At 35.2% G+C, this 25,329-nt stretch overlaps 1 protein-coding gene and 1 pseudogene across 5 annotated transcripts in view; both read left to right on the top strand.

Annotated features, from left to right (window-relative positions):
- LOC115453665 overlaps positions 1 to 25,329 on the top strand; it is a 157,861-nt gene that overhangs the window by 74,133 nt on the left and 58,399 nt on the right. For 4 of the 5 annotated variants that reach the window (XM_037438737.1, XM_037438741.1, XM_037438738.1 and 1 more), the window contains one exon: positions 20,941 to 20,972. The exons of the other annotated variant lie outside the window; for it this stretch is intronic. The gene's annotated coding sequence lies outside the window, so the exon portion shown is untranslated. The remainder of the gene's footprint in view (positions 1 to 20,940; positions 20,973 to 25,329) is intronic. 5 annotated transcript variants of the gene reach the window in all.
- On the top strand, positions 24,651 to 24,938 carry LOC115454297 (annotated as a pseudogene).

Below are 25,329 nucleotides of genomic sequence, written 5' to 3'. Positions count from 1 at the left end.
AAATAACTAAAAATTCAGAGGTCTTGTGGGGTTCAAACCCCTGACCATCGTCTCCGCGATTTATTACACGAAGACGCTGAGAGGATAATTCGTCTTAGTTTGGACATCCCAAGAACTTTGTCGAGGGACCAGTAATCTTACCCCCGAATCGTGCTTAAAATGCTGGCACTGGAATAGCTTCGGAGTGTTCGGTCCTAGGTCCCGTAGTCATTCCATAGCGGTGATGAAGACTACCATGGGTTTTGCAGTCGATAAAAATCCGACAAACCCGGTCTACCTTGCATATGCACTAGGGGGAGCCAAGAGAATTTTCTCCATGAAAAAAAAAGCTATCACCGCTAAGTATCAGTGACTTTTAAACGAATTCAAAACCGTTATCGGTGATTAGCCAAATATTATTGATATAAACATTGTAATACCTTTCAAATCGATGGATTTTAAATTATCGATTAAAGTCAATTGCCCGTAACGTACTGATATGTAAATATCGAAGCGGCTATCGATTTGATATGTTTTCGATTGTCAATAAAAATATATTGACCGTAATGAGTAATATAAAATTCGCATTAATTTTATGAAGCTTACCCTTAACGAGAAATGTACTGAAAATAAATAGAATTAACCAATGTACTGATAATAATGTAGGCGTATAAGGAAGATGAGGAGGAGTTGATAAAAACCGATTTTTTTTACTAAAGGCAGCAGTGGTGGTTTGGGCACCACCCCGGGGTTTGGGAGAGAATGGATGATAGGAGACTGACATAGAGGGTTTATAAGGCGAATGATGGAAGAGGCAGTAGGGGTCCACCGCGCCGTACATTCGAATGTCAGATATCTGGCATTCTTAGTAAAAGCCAGGTCAAAATTACCCTGAACCGGCGGGAATGCATGAAAATATTGATGAAGGTGAAGGAAGCCAGAGAAGTATGCCAAAATCGTGCAAAAGGGCAATCCATAGTCTCTGCCTACCCCTATAGGATAGAGACGCGATACTGTGTATGTATGTATAGGAGACCACATTACTCCAGAGTGCTATAAGCTAATTTTTATCCCGGCAAATATTTATTCCAGAAAAACTTTATTACGCGGGCGGAGCAGCAGGTAAAAGCTAGTCCTGTATAAATCGATCATCTGATACAAAACTGATCGAAAATAGATGTAAAATGGTCTAAGAAATGACAATAGGAGTAAAATGTCACAAAGCTACACCGAAAAGGAAAGCGTAAGTAATACTTATTAAGAACGATAATACATGTCATGACGCGTGCGCTACAGTATAGTGTGGCTTTTGGTTTATTTATATCGTAAAGATAGTTCGCACCCTTATAACTAAGGTGATCGAACTCAAAAAAGATATGTCGGAAAGTAACAAAATAGATGATGTTAGAAAGTAATAAAAAAATATGGAAAACAATATAAAAGGCAGTGAATTGGGTTGTCGTCGAAAATGAGAATTACTGTTTTTATTTTATAATTTTTTTTTCGTCATAGCGCATTTTTGGAAGGTCGTTTTTTAAAAAAATCATATAATATAAAAATTTCGAAATAGGTCATTTAGTTGTAGAGTGCGATTTAATTAAAGGTAAAATTGTATTACTGAGATACTTTTTACTTGTTTTTAAAATTATGTCAACATTTTAATCCTAAATTAGAATAGTTATTGATGTAATCCAATTTCTTAATAATTCAAATGGTTTCAAAAGAGCTTAACTGTTTATAAATAACTGAAATTGTTGCGATGTAGTGGCCGCAATAAGCTAGTATTTGTAATAAATAATGGACTTTATTTGTGCTTAAATTAGGTACATATTATATACAGCCACAAAAGTAACTAAACAATTGCAATTTCAAATCGCCTTTAAACTTTTGTCTCCGTATCAACAATCTTTTTTTATTCACTACAATACATTTCAAATAAACTTCTTTATTGTAAAGAAAAATAAATATTTCTATTGAAGCGTAAATGCGTTTTGAAATTTGTATTTGTTCAACTATTTTTTTGACTGACTACACCAAGAATGTTTATGCTTGTTATTAAAAAAATTACACCGAGAATATGCCAATCTCTTTGAACAAATAGAGATAAGAAGAAGAAGGGATTTATAGGGCTGCCAGCAATTTCTTATTTAGCATCCTTCCGTAGATGAACTACCAGTGTTTTACCTTCCTTAGCTTCCAAAAAATACAGGAAGACGACAAATCGCACCGTTGTTATACGCATGCGTCACACGCACCGCGTAACCGCAGGCGCACACGGATCTCGGTTGCGAGTTGCAACGCTGTTACGTTACTTCCTCTTGTTTTATAACTGAACAAATATTTGTGCGAAATTGACGTTAAGACCATGTTTGGCTTGACAAATAAGGGTTATATTCCAACTACAGGACGTGACGTTCAAGGCGCTTCCGATAGCAACTCTATCACCCATAAACAAGACATCGTTGCGAATGTGGAATTGCAAACGAAGTCGTGGCATTGTAATGCGTTTGTCCAAGACATAAGCTGGTAATCATGATATAATTATATTAGTGACCTTTAAAACCATAACGTAAAAGTGCATACACATTGCTGTTTTTTGCCAGAATTACAAATTGTGGCGACTGCCTCCACGGAATCTTGCATAAGAGATACCACAATTCGATCCATTTAGTTTGAAGATAAGTGCATATACAATTTATAATATCAGCCCTGTATTATATACTGACAAACTGTCGTCACCGGGCCCATACTACTTTAAACTTAATGACTATATTATTTTTACATAACTGTCAGCGATTGAGAGAATGCGTGTATCATAGCGCATTACAATAATAAACAATATGTTTTTGAATATATTTCTTTAATTAATTAAATTCAATATTCATAGGTCACATAGTTATATCGCGCCTTAGAATTACAATGAGGCATGTTTGGTAGTTACACGAAAGTCGGTGTTGCATTCGATAGTTTGACACTTTTCAAATGTGGATTATAAAGCTAATTTAACAGTTTTTTGCACTTGCATCAACTGTACTACTGTAACTCTAAAGGTGCGATTCACAGTTAAGGCAGGACAACTGTCGAGTCAGCTAGTATTATATAAAAAACTAATTAGTTTTATCATTAATTGTTCTAACATTATATAACATAGATTGTTCTAAACAATTCAAAGAACAAAACGTGTGGTCAAAACGTATCTCAGCAATGCATGAGCTTATCATTTCTCTATCTCAATTGTAAAGCGGTGGAAAGAAAGTACCGTCTTATAATCACCGTTAACTGACAGCACTTTAACATTTCATTTACTAAGGGTTCTGTATAACCTACCTCTATCTATATTATATTAAGCTGAAGTATCTGTTTGTTTGTTTGAACGCGCAAATATCAGAAACTACTGGTACAAATTGAAAAATTATTTTAGTGTTGGATAGCCCATTTATCGAGGAAGGCTATGGGCTATATAACATCACGCTATGACCAATAGGAGCGGAGCATCAATGAAAAACTGATATTGATATATATCGAATTAAAAGCTTTGTTTGCTACAGTCTAATCAGTATTTTGTACTAAAGAATATCAATAAGTTAAAATTGAGATTTATGGTTTACGAATTTAGGAGTGTCAAGGCATAATTTTTTCTGTCATTTTGACAAATTTATTTCTTTTTACCGTCCCTCTGACGAGATTTCTGTCCTTCTGAAGTATAATACAATCTAATATACTTTAACCTCACACAAATTATTGTCTGACCTCGTACACTAATCTTTCACAGCCCATAAATGTAATCGGTAAACAAAGAAACAATGAAAACCTTATAAAACGTTATAACATTCCAATTCCACGTGTTTCGGAACGAATCAATTCGTTAGATTCAATCGCATCATGGATTTAACCTTTTAAAGCAAACGATATATTTTTTCCGAGAAAAACAAAGTGGGTTAGAGAAACCAAAATATAAAAATTCTGGTAATTTTTTATGCTTGAACATATTTAAGGCATCCAAAGTTTTTTTTACGAAAAATTCTTTTACATAAGTTCCACAACGCCAATAATTCAAAAAACCTTTAAGTCATTATGTCGTATCACGGATCTCTAAATGCGACTACAACAGCTGCTGGGCGCGGCATCCTAATGAAGTAGGAAGTCACGGTAAATGTTGATTCTTGAAGTTTTTTTCCAAGTTTTTTACATGTCAATTATACCGGCAAACATGTTAATATGCGTAATCATAGCGAGATCATTTTAATTCGCTCGTACGCCAGTTTTTATTAAAGCGCATTTGTGTCTTTTTATGTTATTAAATAAGGTTGGGTTTGGCGGTTTTTCGCGCAGTGTTGGCCACCCGGGAATTAATTTCAAGCTTGTACAAGAAAGGATGCAGTTTCCTTATTGATACATAATATATATGTAATCCACTATATCATTATTAATTCATTTCCATAGAATCAGAATAAAACTCGATAAGAGCTTCAAAGGAACGACGAACGCAATTTCATTTTAAATTTCGAATTTAAAATATAGGAATTATATTTAAATGTACGCATTCCTATTTAAAAAAAGGATTTAGCGCAAAAAGTTTCAATTCACACTTAATATCCGTGCATAAAATCAAAATAGATGGTAGTTTTGTAAGAGCCTAAGCTGTGCAATTCCATCTAGTTGACGGAGATCATACAGATGAACTGGCAGAGTGCTAAGTGGATATGCCTATCGTATTTACATCATATCCAATTAACCCCAAACGATGCCTGTCTGTCTGTCCTCGTATTACATGTAATAATTTCACACTCGCCGAACCGTTAGGAATTTAATATGCATTGATACTTCATATGCCCTCTGATTTCCGGATGACTCATCCAAAGGTCTAATAGTCTCAATAAATCTTAATTTGAGGTACGTCATAATAAAAGCAATAATTTCTGTTATTTGTTAAGTAAATATTTTTTTAATTTGTTTCACGCGGCATTATGTTATAGTATTCCTTTGCCCTTTTGAAACAGGAAAAATCTGGAATGTCAAATGACGTTCAACTTTCACCCGCGGACAAAGCGACCCAGTGGTCATTCAAGACCATAAAAATATTCGAATACTCTCGATTACTTCACATAAAAAACAAATCGATTTGAAAGACATGGCTGTCACAAATGGGATAGAAAGTGATATTGAAATTGAAAGTTATAAAGTTCAATATACAAAATTATTGTTCGATTTTTTTCCAGCCAAGATCTATTGCATAGATTAAAAACTTTTGCGTAGTTTTTTCACATTCAATAAAACGGTAACCTGGTTTTGGACAATAAGTTTTGATCTTTAATTTCGCACATATTTTTTGCAATTCAACATTTTTTTCATACATCTATAGCTAAAGCTATGACATACTATGTAATGCCGGATTAATCTTTCATTTGATTACAATAAATCATTTCTGCAAACCCGATTTACCACGAAGCATTTCTTAAGGATTAATTTCATACCACGACCTTAATGTTCTGAATCCTAAATAGATATTGCAAAATGTATAATTTATGTCTCAAAGCCACATCTTCACAACGTTTCAAAGTACAAAGTCACGTCAAAGACGCCTATCACGTACCGTGTCAATGCCACCTCCGAAATTAAACAACACAGTTTTGCATTCACCAATCAACTAGGCTGTGGAACTATCGATCTTATATAGTTGAAATAAAGTCTGCCTACGTTACTTTGTAAGTTACGTGAAGGTAAATAAAAATGGTATGTGGTAGCGAAATACTGTCAGCAATTATTGTAAGCTCGATGACCCTAGGCCTCGTTTCTGGGTGTTTACATTCGAGTCATGGAATGGTTTGTTTCGTGATGTATTTGAACAGTTTGTGTGTGAAAGTCGGATATGTCGAATGATCGAGAATTAGGTCTGTAGTAAGTTTTTAATAATTTAGAGTTACTTTTTTCTGTATCGACTTTATTTAATACAATATTATAGTGATTTTTTGAAGTTTTAAAACAATTAACTATTATATTTGTGAATTATCGCTTGCATTAACGGTGAAGGAAAACATCGTAAGGAAGTCTTAGTCCCTTAGAAGTTCTTTATACGAATTTTGAGGGCATGTTAAGTCTACCAATCCGCACTAGGCCAGCGTGGTGGACTATGGCCTAATCCCTCTCAGTAGTAGAGGAGGCCCGTGCTCAGCAGTAGGACAGTATGTAATACAAGGCTGATATTATTATATAACTAAAATCATATACACCGCATCTGTGTGGTGAGTGCAATGGAATCCAAGTAAAATATCGATTGGCGAAATACGTGTTTTCATACAAAAAAAAAAAAAACAAAACAATCACGCATTTACGCCGAAGGTAGGCAGTGGTCCAACCAAAGCACCCAGCCATCTGTATCTTCCATGATATTGTAATGGGCGTGAGACTATCGTCATAACAGACACAAATTCCAGAAAAGTACTCCGAACAAATCTCTCCTTACTAAGTATAAAAAATAAGGTTGTAATTCTTTACATCCTACAGTTTTTTTATTTCTTCTTTCCTACCAGCTCGAACTGGCTTCTTTGTTTACTTTATAATCTTCCATTTATTAATGTCCAATATAAAATGATAAAATGTGTTTATTTATAAGCGACTTTATTTAAGTAATAATTAAATATTCTCATGTACCTTGATTTATCATAAGCGCAACTATGTTTGCCTACGTGATGAATTAAGCATTTTTTCTATTTTACATTCTAAAAGAATTCCAAATTCTTCAACCAATAAATCGCGACCAGCTTCACAATTCTTTCAATATGATATCACTATTAAATTAGGAAAATACGATATCTTTTATATCTATTTTTTGGCTATGAAAACACGTTATCAATAACAGATATGTTTTTATTTGGCCGTCCGTGGGTAACTATTTGTTTTGTTTGTATGAAACAGAGCAAAGTTATTTTTGTTAGAATAATATCCTGCTGTGTGTTTGCTATTTGAGAAATAACAAGTCAATAATAAGCTAATAGATTTACGTCATAACTCATACGTTATGGTTTTAATGTATATGATTGCGAAGCGATGTTAAACTGTTTGCACGTTCCCATTGTCTTCATGACATATATTTTTTTTATTACCAGTACATTGTATTTTATGAAATTATGTAAATATATTTTTTTTATATAACTATTTTTAAGTTATTCCCTAGTGGGTAATACATTAAGAAAAAAGGAAACTAAACACTCAAATCAAACTACCCAGTTACAGGCAACCACAACTAACATAATATATTACATCGGATATAATTTACACTAAAGATTTACACAGTATTATTTAAGTATACCAAAAATAAAAGTGATACAAAATCTATAAAAAAACAAAAATCAAATAGAAATTACACGTGAGAAAAACAATAACCAACATGAGTTCACTTAAACCAACAGTATCATATAAAGAATTAAGAAAACTTAGTAGATTTGAAGATCTAGACACCTCAATGTGTAGTTTGGTCATTCTGAATTAATACCATCATCATCCAAGTACAAGGTCTAGGTGGGAATGGAAAGGTCTACCGAGACAATGTCTGCAAGTTCAAAACGCAAGCCACACTCTGACATTTCGGAGTTGTGTGTAGTAGTTGTGTATAGTAGAAAAACGCCGTGTGGACACCTACCAGAGATTTCACCATAAGAATATCGAGAGTATGTATATGTACTCTGTCAACCTGCACTAAGCCAGCGTGGTGGAGTAAGACCTAAACCCTCTCAGTAATAGACGAAGCCGTGCGTATAATACAGGACTAATAATCATAGTTTCTAAGAAGTTTTGGTGACAACTAGTAAACAAAAAAGGTTTTTTTTATTGATTCTGTTTCCATAGACAGCATTATAAGCTGTCTATTATCAAGTCAAATAATACTTTCCTTTCATTGTACATCAGTTTTCTGTTATTTTCTTTTTCAGCTAAAAATAAGAAGTAAACACTTTCCTTTTATTGTTCTTCAGTTTTTTTTTCTGTTTCTTCAGATATAAATTAGAAGTAAAACTATAATTAGGTAATGGGACATCAGAAATTGCTCTTTATGTCTTAATCTAAACCTTATACCTCAATTATTAGACTTACATACCACGTGATTAAATGGTGGGAAACCAATCAAACCCAGCTTCATTAAACATTTCGCAAGTATTCGTCAAATGCAATTGCAAGGTATCATTTGTCAATGTTAATGCCTTTTGTGCTGTGCGCTATTATTAATCATAGAACAAGAATTCCGGCGAATATTTCTAGTGGGTGTTGGCTATTGGGTTACGTGGTTTACTAAATTTACGAGTGACTAAGCAGGACTAGTTTTTGCTCCCGAATTCACCTGCGTTAGTCCTTTTCCGGAATATAATATGCATTTTTGTCTGTGTGTATGTTATCGATTTTCTCCAAATCTACTGAACGGATTTTTGTGAAATTTGGCATGAAGATAGTTTATGATCCTGGGAAAGTTACTAGATACTACTTTTTATCCTGGGAATATATATAGCGGGACTTTTATAGTTGATTATAAAATAATGTAAGACTTTTGTATGTTCATAAAAGTCTAATCAATAGTTTGCGGGGGAAATAGCAAAGCCCGCGTATCATAAACGCTATCATCTTGTTTAAAACGTCACTTGCGTAGACTCTAATTAGTATAAACCGCTCGCTCCTTTCCTATAGCTGTTAATAATTAAATGCCTTGTACCATTATACGTTAAGTATTAAACGATAATTCACTTTTTTTATTGCAAATGCATGACAAGACGAGTATACTACTTACATAATGGTATGCGTTACGACCCCTCAATAGAAACATCATATATTTTTTTTAATTATAAAGTACTGCGTGACACTCCAATGCGCTCGTCCTGTGACATACGATGTTAAGTCTCATAATGCCCAGTAATTATGCTGGATACTACATTCAAACCGGGACACAACACGCACACTTATGCTTAGAGGAAATAAACATAGCGATCTCACCTAACCTTGCTCATGGTGGTAGGATATATTTTATATCCGCTCGGAGAGCGACTTTAGTGGCGAAGGGTGAAGTTTTCCGAAAGGTAAGCCGACACAACATATAGGTACTGATATGCATAAATGCCGACTACAAATTATTCTAATGATAATTACGAAAGGGAAGCCGGTAGAAATCAGGTTATATGGGCTCTTCGCCACTGGCCCACGTACCTAAGTGTGTCGCGTTCTGGGATCAGTTTGTGTATATCCGGTTCCAACAGGCCGGTATAATTGTGTCGACTGCCGACGGGTAATCAACTCTCGTCAGTCGACATTCTATTGGACCCCACTCCACTTACCATCAGGTGCAGTGGAGTGACTTTGTCATGCATGTATAAACAAACAGTAATTTATTATCCATGTGAAAAACTTATCGATAACATATAAGAATAGTAGCAATCAATTATATTGTTGCCAATATCTAATTCCATTTTAAGCGTCTTATCAACCTTGGAATAAAGATCACAATTCCTTTGGCAAGCCACCGAACTATCATTGCCAATCAGGGCCCTTATTCTGTATGATAGTGTAAACGCGTAACGCGGCCATGTCATGTTATCTTCGAGAAATGTGCGTGGAATGGTATTCTGTAAGCCAAATCTCTATAGTCCTAAACATGACGCGTTGTGTTACGTGCTTGTTACGCACTGTCAAAATAACGTGCGGGATAGAGAATAAGGCCCCAGTTAATTAGGCGTATTCAACGACTTAAAAGCTATATTTGTTAATATTTAACTGACATCCGGGTATTTATTTTGCTACGTAAATTGACTAATCTTATACTTCTTTCATTCAGTGGCGTATTTGATTGTATGCGCGGCACGATATCGTTTTAAGGTCCCGGGTTCAAATTCAGGGTCGGCCAAAGTAATAATAGGATTTCGCTCATTATGAACTAGTTTGGTTACGTCCGATATGGCGACAGGCTCACCCCCTATCGTCCTATGATGTGATCATCATGGGACGGAACTTAGACGGCGAAGTTAAGTGCCCTGGTTGCATCTTTGTTTACTCCTTCGTGAAGAAGGCGTGATGTGTATTTGTTTTATGACAAATAATTTGCTTTAAGTCGTAATCGACGTGAGGTTCATTACGACATTTTAATTGCAAACTGTATGACGGCATATTAAGTTTAACCGTGAAATTTATGACTATATTAAGATGAATTTACTGGATACAATGGTCTGAATTTTTTTTAACAAATGCGTTGCTCCGACCCTACATTAGAGAGAGATAAATAGAAAAAGTTTGCACTCTAATCCACAGATGCAATATAATAAAGTAAACATAACTTATCCACTAATCGTTCATACACACCCAAAAAACCTTTATTCACAACCTTACGGACTCTCAAATCGATATAACCTCTAAAAACAGTGTCAATACGACCAGTTACATAAGCATCCGACGCGACTTGCTAATTATTACGAGAATCTTGTAACTTGGCTGTACGGTTCGACTTCCTTTGCCGTCTCCTTGAAGTTATTTTATGAATAAGGTTATATTTATTATTTGTAAGGTTATGGACAATGTTATGCTTGATCGGTCTAGTTGTTAGTTGTCAATCGATCCATAAGTGCGAAATTGGATTCTTGAGAAATATCTATTTTAAAATAGACTTTATTGTGTATTTTTTTCAACAAGGTGCATACAATATTGTACCCCGATATGCTTTAGTGCCCAAACATATTTCAAAGGTAATAAGTTAAAGTGAATGTATTCTTTTTTATTTTTTCAGTGGGTAAACACACCTTTTCAATAAGATATTTAATTGACCTCTTTTTTTATTATGTTGAACAGAAATTCCTTGGTACCGTTTAAAAGAACGGAAACAGATACCAGAATATAGTCGGACTGAATTATTTAGCTACTTGTAAAGTATACAACCACCAAACCATTATGACTAACTTATAAATAATAATCCGGTGACAGTTTTTCCTAAGGGGATGATTTATTTCAATTTAACTTCACTTATTGCATTGCACTTGAAAGATATACAGGAGTTCACTATATATACAATAAACCCCATTCATACCGGTTCTTTATTAAAATACACCTTAAACCGCGATTAAATCAAATATCATTAAGATTAGAAACGTTTCCCTATACAGTTACGTGAGCGGAGTATTTTCTTACATAAGATTTTCCAAACGGAAGCCAGTCGCTGGGATGTGGTCAGTAACACGATACAGACTGGCGACCAGAGGCCGTGTATCGGTTACGAGTTACTAATCAATGTTATTATAACATAAATAATAAATAGTAATATCAGCCCTGTAATATACTGTCCCATTGCTGGGCACAGGCCTCTACTGAGAGGCATTAGGCTTTAATCCAACCACGCTGGTCTAGTGCGGATTGGTAGACTTCACACACTCTCAAAATTCCTATAGAGAATTTCTCGGGTATGCAGGTTTCCTTACGATGTTTTCCTTCACCGATAAAGCCAGACATAATTTAAATACAAATCACGATGTAGAACAAATATAAAGCATTTTACATTGGTGTTTTGCTATTTCACGGTAGATCGAGAAACCATCACATAAGGGCATAATTCTTGTATGTCTTACCAATATCCACTCTATATAATCGTAGAACTCTTCTAAGTAACCCTTTCAAACGGATAATTATCATAATTATCTTATCGCCAATTTTTAAAGATTGAATTACCACCTTTTTTCGTCAATAGTCCTATATGACTCATTGGAATCAGTGGGACGTCATGGCAATTACTTTTTAACAACCTGATATGGCTCACCGTCATATCTTATCTTCAAGTATCGTTAAATGATCCTTAATCTTTAATTTCATCGGTAATAATTATTAAATAAGGATTATACGTCATATCCATGAATATTACGAAGGTGTTTCCTAGTATTGCAATTGTTAATTTTTATTCAATTATTAAACATGATTACCAATTAATAAAGGATAATGACTAAAAGACTTGTTACTAGATGACAACGCGAAATACTTTTACTTTGATAAAGAGAGATGGTGTTGCAAGAGATTTTTGAGCCATCATATGTCTCAGGGTGAAAGGCGCAGTAGACTACCACGCATGTTTATGGTTGAATGTTGCTACTTTTTAGGTGGTCGTATCGCTTACCATTAAACGAGTGTTTGTTGCTCGTCTCATTGTATACCTATGTGCTCGGAAAAGTGACCCTACTGCAAATGATGGTGAGTGGAGTCCAATAGTATGTCGACTGATGAGAGATAAATATAGAAGAATCACTATATGAGATTATGCTGGCCTGTTGGAACCGGATATACTTAAATTGATCCCGGAACACGACACTTTTACGTTGGCCACTAAGGCGTGCTTTACATCTTGTGTGCCGTGTTCGCTATCCAGGTGAACACGAATATACTACCACAGCACATACTTACCACACACTCCTCATTCTTCTTAACTAACTGATAGCCAGCTAGTGCCAGATATCACGAGAAAGCCAACCATACTAGCTTGGAAATAGTTTCTTACAAGATTTTACTTCCTTAGTCTATGGTCAGTTGTAGATTTAAAATCCCAAACATAACTCAAATCTAATTCCCTTTTAACATCATTTATAACTAACGCCAACTAGAATAACTATAAGAAGATGTTACATTGTGGTTTCCATGTGCGTTTGTTGTTCAGGAGAATGTAATTTGCGTGCAGAATAGTTCATTCATACAGTCGTTCCTATGCGGCAACACTGTGGAGCGAGAACATGGTTACCACGCTTTACGGATACTTGAGAATTTTAATTCTTATTCCGCTTCATTGTGCTCGAACATGATCAAGCTGATGAGATTAGACGTACTTCACTACGTAGACCTGGAGGTCGATACTCTGAAAACAACCCTTTACGGTAGATCCTGGGATTTTGTTCAACCTAAATTCAGTGTTATCCGTTAGGATTCGATCCGAAGACATCATGTTCGGTAAATTTTTCAAGCCTTTTTGACTTTTTGAAGTTACATGTGTATTAGTTTGTTTTAAAGGGGAAGGAAAACAGCGTGAGGAAACCTACATACTTAAAATTTCTCCATAAGAATTTGGAAGGTATATAAAATATGCCGAACTAGTCCAGCGTGGTGGACTAAGGCCTAGCCCAGCAGCAAAAGCCCGTGCCTAGCCTTTGGGACGGAATTGTAATACAAAGCTAATATATGCGTCGGGAGCGTAGTTGAACTGCGTGCGCGATACGACACCGCTCTGAAGTCTTGGATTCAGATCCCAGCTCGATAATTAATATTCGCTGTCTATCACATCACGGGACACATGGCGAAAAGTGAGTGCCCTAATTGCACCGTTGCCTACACCTTCCAGAAAAAAAGGCTTAACGTGTGTTTGTTCTAGAATATTCTATGATACTTGCGCTAGATTACAATCAGTAAATTATGTAAATAACATTACCTAGAATCTATATTCAATAAAAGCAGAATGAAAAGTTCACACATAATTATAGTTACAAACATTTGAAAAATGTGATCTTTTTCATTGAATTCACACGTTACTATTTCTTTTATTGTTCTATTTATGAATTACTTTATCTTGGTGTGTGCACATAGTTTTATCAGTTCTCCTGGATCATTCACTATTTATCGAGCACTTTTACGGACTAACAGTTGTTTTTAAAAGCAATTGGTATTATCAATCTGGAAATTAATGAGATTACAGTCTGTTGACAAGGGTGGTTATATAATTAATAAAAAATAAAAATTTATCAGAATTACCTATGCATAAAACATCATGAGGAAACCTGCATACCTGATAATTTCTCTATAGGAATTTTGATGGTGAGTGAAGTCTACCAATCCGCACTAGGCCAGCGTGGTGGACTAAGGTCTAATCCCTCAGTAGTGGAAGAGGCCCGTGTCCAGCAGTGGGACAGTATATAATACAGGGCTGATATATTATTATTATTATTTAGAATTATTTGTTTTCAAAAACATTACCCATTCCTTTATATTATGCCTTTATATTTGCTCGCGGCTTTGTCCACGTTAAAAGCATTTTCCGCTACATGAGTCTCCTTATCATTATTGCTATCCATATCGTCATCTATACGACACTATCGCCATCTAAACAATTTGTGTAAAAACATTAATAATTCCATATCAGAGCAAACAGCCAGAATATTTTAGGCTCTTTAGCCTATGTGCCAAATTTCCTCTAAATCTATTCAACAGTTTCGAGGTTTACTTTTAACAAGCATCCATACATTGTCACAAACTTGTAGGATTTTCCAATACACATTTTAATCAATTTATGTTCCTGAATAAAGTGTCACACAAAGGAAAATTAAGGAACATTTTCAAACAGGCCCTTAGTGATCAATTTTAAAAATAGAATACTTGAAAACGAATAGAGTAGAAAGAGATAAAAAATCTATTTAGCTATCAAAACTGTCCTTCGATTAATACTCTCGTTATACCAGAAAGACGAATATGCCCCAGTGGAAGGAAATACGGCCTCCTAACTGTATTTTAAAGAAATAGGATAGTCTCAGAACCATAAAAAACACAACCACCGCACTCTGATCTAAGTCAGATCGGATCGTGTCACGTTTAAGCGACATTACGACTTTGACGATGATCTCACTAGAGTTTTTGCACGATTCACCTGGACTTACCCGACTAGCAACAAAACAGCCTATATCAACCATCTTTACACCAATTACACTCTATTTGATTCCAGATAAGGTGCATTATTGATTGATAACAAATTAACATTGCAAAACTATGCTATGTATGTGAGAATTTAACACCGCGCGCAGTTCTATGGTTTTTATTGTCTTTAAATCCACGCGAATTAATGTTGCCAGTTATTGGCACATCTGCAATATTTATATGCGATTTAAATTGTTTATTTATAGTTGAGTTTATCTTTGTTTTATTGAGTTTGTTATTGGTGGCTGGCGTTTCTATTTTTGCTGGTGTTACATGGTTATTATGGTGTGAACGAATGGTTTTATAAATATGTGAATAAAATGTGATTTATATTCTTTAGTCAATAAATCCAACCATGTTTTTACAAATTCCGCTAACACGGTACAACTGAATGTAAAAACATAATATGTAGATTCGTCGTCTTTAAAATATAGAATTTGTATAAGCAAGGGATATATTGGGATTCTAGAACATTCCATCACCTTGCCAGAACGCAATGTTGCTACTCTACACCAGTTTCTGTATGTGCACGTCAAAATGACCCCACTTCACTGATGGTAAGTGGAGTGGGGTCCAATAGAATGTCGACTGACGAGAGATGATTACTCCTCGACAGTCGACACAATTGTGCCGACCTGTTGAAACCGGATATACACAGGCTGATCCCGGAACCCGACTCACGTGAGCCACTATGGCGGGTTTTAACACCTTTTGTTTGATGGTCGCTATCCGGGCGAATATAAAATATATCCTACCACCAGTAAGTTTTAAAACAGTGACATCACCAAGGTTGAGACGGTCCAAACTGGCTATAACGAATTCTGACCTTTTCTAAATAGCTTTTGTTGCTTCTTTTTATAAAGTTAATTACAATTTCTATAAGATTTCGTCATGTCTCCTCGGGCATGCGCAAATGTTATATGCATTACTAGACTGAGAACAATGTGCTATCAACACGACATCTCGGTAACGAACTAGAGTCCGACACATATCGGTCGGGTATACATTATTCTTTCTAAAACAAGTGGTATAATGTGTAAGAGTGTAGCGAATGTTTATTTTAGTTATTTGCTAAATTAAAGCGTAAGAATATGAAGATGGGACTGGAACGGGATTGATTGATTCATTCCTAACCGAATTTCGGCTACAACGGCCAATGTTAACGGAGATCAGCCAGGTACGCAGGAAAAATTATAATGTACAAATGTGTGCGCAATACACAGGTGCACTCTTTGTTCCTTCACACTTATAGTCCAGTCGGTGAGACGGCAATGATTCAAAAGATCAGGTGCAGGACGAACGACTATGCGTGTTTGCCGGACACGGAGGTATCACACTTCCAACTTCCTGACACCGAGCTGCGACTAAGTAATTTTTAAGATGGAATAACCCAGTCACTAATTTTTTTGCCCAACCTGGGATTCAAACCTAGCACCTAAGCGCGGTAGTCGTAGTCGAACCGTATGTATACAATTACAATTAAGCCACCGACGCAGTCAACTGGAACGGGATAGCACCTTGTAAAAGAATTAAAGGATGGAATTATGTTGTGGGTATAAATCATATTTACATAACATAACATCACGCATTTTATCTCCGAAGGGGTATGCAAAGGCGCAACTAGGGCACCCACTTTTCGCCAAGTATGTTCCGTCCCATGATGTGATAGGGGGCGAGCCTATCGCCATATCGGGCAAAAATTCCAGACTCCGGGCTGATAATGAGCAGAAAAAACCCAAATATCACTTTGCCCGACCCGGGATTCGAACCCAGGACCTCAGAGCGCTATTGTACCGGACGTGCAATACAACTACGCCACCGAGGCAGTCAATAAATAAATCATATTTAATCTGATGATATTTTGTGGTGACGCTCTGTAGGTAATCTACAAAAAATAACAGGATACAAATCAACTTAAGAATTGTTCTCAATTTTAATTATACAAAATGCCAGTTATTAAGTACCTACACCAGGAGTATCATTAATTTTTTCTGTAGCATTTGTATACATTTTCAAACTATTTTGACTCGTTCTGACAAGTCGCTTTTTGTGATCAACTGGTATTATTCCAGTAAGTCTTTTAATACTTTTATCACATTAAACAAACTTAGGTCAAGCGTAAGTACATTTTGCGCCAGTTTAATAACTTGTTATTCATTGAATTAATAAGAGTAAAAAAACTAAAAAGCAACCTTCTTTATTAACTTTAATAACTAACTTCTTAAACTAATCTAATGTATACCTAAATTATCAAAATTGGTCTTGTAAAAAGTTATGAGTGGTCTAACATAAAAAATAAACGTGTCGAATTGAGAATCTCGTAATTTTTTTTTCGGTTAAAAATGTAATTCTATAAAGCATAATTCTTATAACACACACCACACACTAAAAGACCAGTTCTCCATTAAAACACAGTAACCAGTATCGGACAGTTAATCACAGGTTGGGACTGATTTGGAATACCTCGGGGCTTCCGTACGACTGATGGACAAGCCGACAACGTACACTTACACAGGGCTTGTTGGATTATAGACCCTTGTAATGTAGACCTGGGAACGAAAGATTCTAGATCACTTCATCAGTCAAATACCTTTATTGGAAAATGGAATGATTGAAATGGGTACTTTTGGTTCGTTCTGATTAGCGAAAAATATGTCCATAATAGTGGCGAAAGGTGGAATTTTCCGGAAAGGAATCCGACACAACATATAGGTAGTGCATAAATGTGGTCTGCAAATCTTTTGATAAGTAAGTTCTGAAGCAAGGTAGAGGGAAAGAGACGCGCTGGGCTAAAGAAAAAATCGTGGCTGAGAATTATCCGGGAGTGGACCATCACCTCTGTTGAAAACCTGTTCCACCTGGCCAATGATAAAGAGAAATATAAGAAGCTAATGGCTAACGTTTAACAATGAAGAGGCACTTAAAGAAGAAGAAAAGTCTACATAGACTAAATAAAGGGAAGTCGGCAGGAATCGGGTTGTATGGACCCTTCACCATTTGTCCCTAAAATATAAAAGCATTGAAATATGTGGCCTAACAAAATTTAAAACAGTTCCGTAAGTATGAAAGACCAAAATTAAACTTGTAACCACAGTTGAGGATTTTACATCTTATGAGTAAATGTTGCTCGTAACATAAATGGATAAGCCGACCAAATATAAAAGTCACTCTAAATTACTCCTAAATAAATGGTAATGAAATGAGTACTATCTACATTAGCTGTTTAATACGATAACTGACAAATCAAATTTATTAAAATTAAAAAAAAAATCTGATTTTATCGCTATTTTAATGTTTTAGTTTTCTCACGACGTTCGAGGACTTTGCAGCCTTCGCGGTCACGGGGGGGACTGAGGTGTTGTTTATCCGCAAAGACAAACTTACAATATCTACCTAAATTTTACAATTATACAAATTTTTAAAATTTAGCTGTTGTTGGTCCGATCTACGGTTTAAAACCGCGATAAAATCCGAAAATTAGTTTAATTTTAATGTCTAACTTTCGCGTAAACATAATAAATCATCAAATCAAATTTATTTCAAACTTTTGAAACAGGTCCTACTTGAAACTTGTGAACAGTGACTGTAGGCGTCAGACTGATACAAATTATGACCATAATAAAAATATATCCATAATTTGTATCATCTAATTACAAACCATTCTCGGTCATTCGATTTTAAACCTTAAACGAAAACAGATTCGATACGGTTATTCTCTTATTACTATAATAATTTATTTAATCGAAGTCCTTCAATAATATTAACGCCCTCAGCCATTTCTCGGTCATTTCAATTCCCGATACCCACTTTCTAAGCCATCGGCGATGGACGAACGACTTTTATGTTCTCGTGGCTATTTCTCAGAATCGATTCGAAATTACTAAATTCTTAACATTGTTGAAGAGCAGAAGAGACAAATCATTTTAAGTACCCTTTTAATCTTGAACGGTTAGACTGAAGTACCACTGGTACGCAAATATTTCGCCGTTTGACTATAAATCGATATAAGGTCAGAGGATCCTATTCCGTCTAGGGAGGCAAATTCGCCTTTTTGTAATTACGGGCGTTCTAATCGAAGGACACCTTTTTTTTCTTTTTATTACTTTGAATGACGAAACGAGCTTGTCGTTCGCCTGATCTTCGATAAATAGAAGAAACACAATCCAACATATTAAATTATAAAGTATTGTTTGGTATTCCACTTCGCTCGCCATCCTAAGAAATGACATGTTAAGTCAATTCAATATCTTCTTACATTTTACAATTATACAAAATTTTAAATTTTATTTTAGCTTGATACCCTGCTCTGCCGCAAAAAGAAAGAACGTTTCTACATAAAATTTTATACGCATAAAAAGAATTGTTAAGGTCTTATTATAATACACTTCTAACAAAATTTTGAAAAAAGTATTTTTTAATTATGACGGCAGTATGATCATCCAGTAATGTCACAGATCTTACTTATTTGTAGTGGCTCCATTAACACTGTAAATATAACTGGATGTCCGTTTGTCACGTCATTTCTCTTTAACTGTATTACACCTGTCAATACCGTTTGTTCTCATTATATATTATTTGTAGTATCATCACTTATCCTATATAAAACATTGGCTTTTGCTCGCGGCTTCGTCCGCATGAAGGCGTTTTCCGGGATAAAAGTCCCACTGTGTATTATAGAAAGTAGCCTATAAACTTCTCAGGTTCTTAAACTATGTCCATACCCAATTTCATAAAAATCCGTTCAGTAGATTTTAAGAAATTCAATCACTTACAAACAGACACACAAGGGGACATTGATTTATAATATGTGTAGATTACATACACTGTTTTTTGGAGGGCAGGCAGGAGTGTATCAAGTAGCTAGATGTTTGTTTACCAATTATAAATTTTATAAAGAATCCAAGAAAACATAATAGTTTTACCTTGTGATATAATAGCATGCTTTATGATTTTTCTGATCCAAGTTTACAAAACCTTTTCAACACTAATTGGTCAATTTCATTTACGACTTTATGGATGTCGTAAAAATATGTCAGCTTTAATTAGTATCTTGTTAATTCTAAATAGATAAACGTGGACTATAAATTTTAAGGGTTTAGGGCCCATTTCACAATATCTGAGTAACTGCTACTCATTAGTAAATATATAAACCGCCCAAATACAAAAGTCACTCTAATCTCCGCTCCAAATAAGTAATAAAATGAGTACTAACTACATTAGCTGTTTATTACGATAACTTATTCATATTGTTTAATACGATTACTGGTGGTAGATCTATCATTTGTGAAAGTCCGCGTGGGTAGGTACCAACGCAATGTCTATTTCTTCCACCAAGCAGAAGTGTTTGATATTCCACTACGCTCACCATCCTGAGACGTGAGATGTTAATTCTTATTACATCCAGTAGTTACACTGGCTACAATGTCTTTCAAACCGGAACACAATAATGACTACACACTGCTGCTTGGCGGCAGAAATAGACATTGCGGTGGTACCTACCCAATATTAAAGTATAAACAAAAAGATGAATCAGTTTATAAGAAACAAAATTATTTATACTAAAATATCTTACTCAACTTATTAACAGCTACGTTAATCGTTTAAAAATACTTACACAACTTTGTAAAGACACTGAACAACTGTGTTTAAAGTATCAAATAGAATAGTTCATACTGTGCTGTTAGTCTCGTTTTAAATCTAGGTCTTAGCTTATCTCGAGCATCTAGGCTCGTTGCTTCAGGCATTCCACGAGATTGCTATACCTGCTTGTTACTTGATGTCGCTACCACTGCCATTAATGGTTAAAAAAATTGAGATAATATTTAATCCATAATGAAGCTAAAGAAATTTCTAGTGAATTTCCCCTTGCTAGTTTGATGTATTCTGATTGACTATCGTAATTTCTATGCCTGTGCCTTAAAATACGTAGTCGTAACAAAGTAGCTTATTATGCTGGTGGTAGGATATATTTTATATCCGCCCGGATAGCAACCACTGTACACAAGGTGTTAAAACCCGCCATAGTGGCCCACGTGTGTCACGTTTCGGGATCAGCCTGTGCATATCGGTTTCAAGAGGCCGGCATAATTATGTCGACTACCGAGGGATAATCATCTCTCGTCAGTCGACATTCTGTTGGACCACACTCCACTTACCATCAGGTGCAATGGGATCACTTTGCCCATAAAAAACACGCTTATACCTTGAAGGGTTAATAAGCTAATCACTGACATCTGTATATAATAATTGATTAATGCAAAAACAATAACATATTTCTTGTTGTAGATTGAGCCGAGGCCGAAACTACATTGTAAAAGGTAGGAACTAAACAAGTAATTGAATATTAATTAGAATTATATCCAGTGCCGCTTATAAATCCGAACAATTTGTGTAAGAACTATATTATTATAATTATTTAGAAGTCAAGTTATTTTGTACACGAAATATTTGTAATGCCTTCCTTATTTTAACTGCCTTGACAGCAACGTATTATTGGTATTAAATAATGATTTCTTATGTTTACGCGAATGTAAGACATTGAAATGAAATAATTTTACGGTATTCATTGCAGTTTTTTATAATTTTCTCCTGATTTCATAGACTTAAAGAAGGAAGGGAGAATGCTCAAAAACCGCAACAAAGTCTGTTAATTAGCTTTATTTCAATGGAATGAAATAAGTTACGACTACTGTATTATTTTGGACCTTCGTACATTTGAATATCGTTAGATATGTTAAAGAACTAAAATAAGATGTAAGTTAGGTTGCTAACAAACAAGGCTTTGATTACCCACAAACCGCATCCCGCATCACGCAGTTTTCGTAGGTCCAGATCCTATTCCAGTCTTGAGGAAAAAAATCAAGGAAGCTTCCCAGGGTTCAAAAATAAACAGTAGATAGATTACATATAATACAATACTCATTTTAATTTATTTTTCAAAATTCCAAACAAAATATATACAAATTACTCGATAAATTTTAGATTACGCTCTCAATACCGCCCTACACAACCTATCGATAAAAACCGATGAGACAGCACGCGGCGATGACTGACGTTTTAATTAAAAATAATTTATTTTTAATATAAAAACTCGTTCGATCTTTTGTTCGACTCATCACTGGCGCCGCCTTGGATAGTGTTGTTACACTTCTCTATTCAACTATTGTATGCAGCAATTATCGATAGCATACATACAATGTTTTGTTAAGGCTATTAAATTTTAATTATTTTATTAGTTTATTTGGTGTTATAAGAGTTTTTCGAAGCGGGTGTTAAACACTTAAAACATTGGAAAGTTTGCCGGCAAACATTCCGATGCTTCATAGGTTAATTAGTATTTGTTACTATATCATTATGTTATGTTTCGTAAGCCGTTGAATACAAGATTTGTATAATAAAGTAAATTAAATAACTATTTTTTTTATTGGTGGCATGGCAAAGTCGCCTCTTGGCACCTGATGGTAAGTGAAGAGATGCCCAAAAACATGTCGGCCGCCAAGAGATAAACATCCTCGGGCGGTCGGCAGAGTTATGCCGGCCTGCTTAATTGCTTAAGGAGGGAACACTGCTGGCAACTATTCCAGAGAAACACGAAATTAACTGGAGTTACATAACATTATATTTCATATCCATTTAATGTTTAAGCTTTATCTCCTCTTTGTACGTATAATAGGTTCTAATATTTATTAGGAAAAGACTTAATTAGAAACACTTCGCTTTAAATACCTAGGAATAATTAAAAAAATATATACAAAATAATAAATCTCAATACCAATTTTTTTAAAAACAGAAATAAACAAAGCCTAGTATATATTATTCCGTACGGCAAAATCGTCATTACAATAAACTCGCATTATAAAAAAAACATAGCATATATCCGTTTCGTTTCACGCAGAATGTCGGTCACAATCAAGATCGGTAATAAAACGTAACACAAATCATGAACGGACCGAATCAGATGGAGCGGAAGGCTTGTGTTCCCACGCGTGCCGGCAACCTTGCGCTTACTGATCGGGTGCGTATGTAGTAGGAGCGATAGCGTTAAGCGGAAGCGATTTACGTTTGCATGAAGCTCTGACACGTGTGCGGTGTTTACTGTTTTGTTATATTATATTGTTTGGATAAAATTTGTGGGGTGTTCCAAAATGTTATTTAGTGCTCCATTAAAATATTTATTGGATAAAATAGCTAATTCTACAAATGCTACGGTTCTATAAAATTCATATTTTTGTGGACATGTTCTTGAGACTTTTATTGTTTTTTTTATTACGACACAGTGATCCCACTGCATCTGACGGTAAGTGTAGTGGGGTCTAACGACATCGACGAGAGATGATTACTCCTCGACAATCGACACAATAGTGCCGGCTGTTTGAACCGGATGTACAATGTACACATACTGATCCCGGAACGCAACACTTACGTGGACTGCTATGGCGGCTTTTAAAACCTTGTCAATGGTCGCTATTCGGTTGAATTGTAAAATACATCGTCAATTAAAACCCAACTTTATGGACTTGTTAAAAGTTATAAATTAAAACATACAATAAAGATAAGCTTTTAACATCATTAAATCTGAAGGAATTTTGATTCCCATTAATTATTATAACTTAATATTTACTAGGCAGGCTCTAAAAGAATATAATTAATATTACTCAATATTTCCCATGTAGACTCTAAAAGAATATTTACATAAGTTCCCATTCGATGACTTATTCATGCCCTTAGTATTCTATATTTGCATAATCTTCGATGCTAGATTTTAATACTAAGGCGATCACGTCTGTTTGAGCTTATATACCGTTTTATTAATGAAATTGATACAAGTATGTTTCGGAGATTATCATATAGATAGTCATAAATATCTTTATTTAAATAATTTTATTATGATAGTTTTATTGATAAATCTTTTTTTTTACTTTGATACGGACACGACAAAGTGGCTCCACTGCACCTGATGGTAAATAGAATGTGGTTCATTAGAATGTCTGTTGGGCCTGGCTGGCCTGTTGGAACCAGATAAACATAGGTTGACATAGGAACGCGACATACGTGGACCACTATGGCGGGTTTTGACACCTTGTGTACGGTGGTCGCTATCCGGGCGGATATAAAATATATCCTACCACCAGCAAAGTATGTAGATTCCAGCTGCTGGTTCAAATTAATAATTAATTTATGTAATAAAGGAAGCATTGTATGGGTATAAAATAATTATAATCAAATTAAGAAAATTTCACACATCTTATCCCTCAAGGTACAAACAGAGACCCAGTACATTAAGTGTTTGCCATTATACTTCCATCCCATGACATGATAGGCAGTCAGCTTTTCGCCAAACGTAAAGATAAGCTCAGCGCCTGTCTTGCTGGTTCAGTTATCACTGTACGATTGCAGTGATGAGATCTCAGGTTTGATCCCCGAGTCGGGCTGTATTATTGGGTATATACTCAATATCAGCCCGTAGTCGGAGTTTATGTCAATATGCCAATAGGCTTCCCCCTAACACAGCATGGGTATACACACAGCGGAATCTCGGTGCACCAGTTGCGCCTCTGCTCTCGGTGGTAATAAGTGTAAATTTGTGTGCGAAATAAGCCTAAGTTTGCACAGTATTTACTCATGTATCTATTAAAAAAATCGGACTAAGAAATAGTACTCATGAACTCATCGATTCAAAATAGTAAATGAAACAACAATATTAAAATAATATTAATTATAATTTCTATTTACTAAACAACTAGCAACCCGCTACATCTTATCAATATATCCGCTATATTATTTGTACGTTGAGTTTTAGCAGCTGTGGACTTAATTAGAACACGATTTTAATGATCAGTGTCATATATTTGATAAGGAAGGAACGGTTATGTGTTCAGAGAAGTGAGTTGGTTATATATGCTATTTAACGGACATTATATAGAGTTGTTAATAGCTTTAGATAATTGTGAATACTGTTTAGGGAAAAATAAATGTTACGCGATGAAGTGATACTAACCAGCATTGAATTTAGGCTCTTTCTCGTTTGTCACCGCCATATTGGAAGTGTGCTTTAATGTTTCTCGCTGCGAGAAATAAATTATTTTATACCATGGGTCACGCAAATATCTGGTACTCTCATCCTCGAAGATACGGCCAGGGTTGAAATGAAATGAAATTCCGATTCCCGATTATGCCGGGCTTGTTCCAATAGACATGATCTCATTGGCAAATATGGTCTGAATATCTGGAGACAGTATTACAGGCGGTACGCTCAAGACATCGGATTCAAGAAGCTCGACTAGTTGTATAATGTAATAAATATAATATAATAATTTAGGCCACTGATGTCAGTTTGAGGTGATGCCTCATTCAGTTGTGTCTACGCAAATGGGTAACTTTGTCCAAAAACCGCCATGAAATTCTCTGATAGTCAAAAAGTTGCCTAGAGACCCAGTTATTATCGTGTTGCTGTTTTCGAATTTATAACTTTTCTTACGTTGTCAATGGATTTTTTCTGGCACTGCGATCGTAGATCGATGTCGCCAAATTATAACTTTATTCCAACTCTAGCAGAAAATTTAAAGTAGCCATTAAAATTCAGCCGGGACCTTATAGTTATCAAGTCATTATCGCTTATTCTTTTATAATCTGATAAATAAGAAATGTGTTTTCAACTGTATAATGAATGAGAAA

Source organism: Manduca sexta, chromosome 15 (assembly GCF_014839805.1).
Source record: "Manduca sexta isolate Smith_Timp_Sample1 chromosome 15, JHU_Msex_v1.0, whole genome shotgun sequence".
In the NCBI taxonomy this organism is placed as follows: domain Eukaryota; kingdom Metazoa; phylum Arthropoda; class Insecta; order Lepidoptera; family Sphingidae; genus Manduca; species Manduca sexta.
The sequence above is the reverse complement of the archived record's forward strand: the minus strand, read 5'-3'. Positions and strand labels throughout refer to the sequence as shown.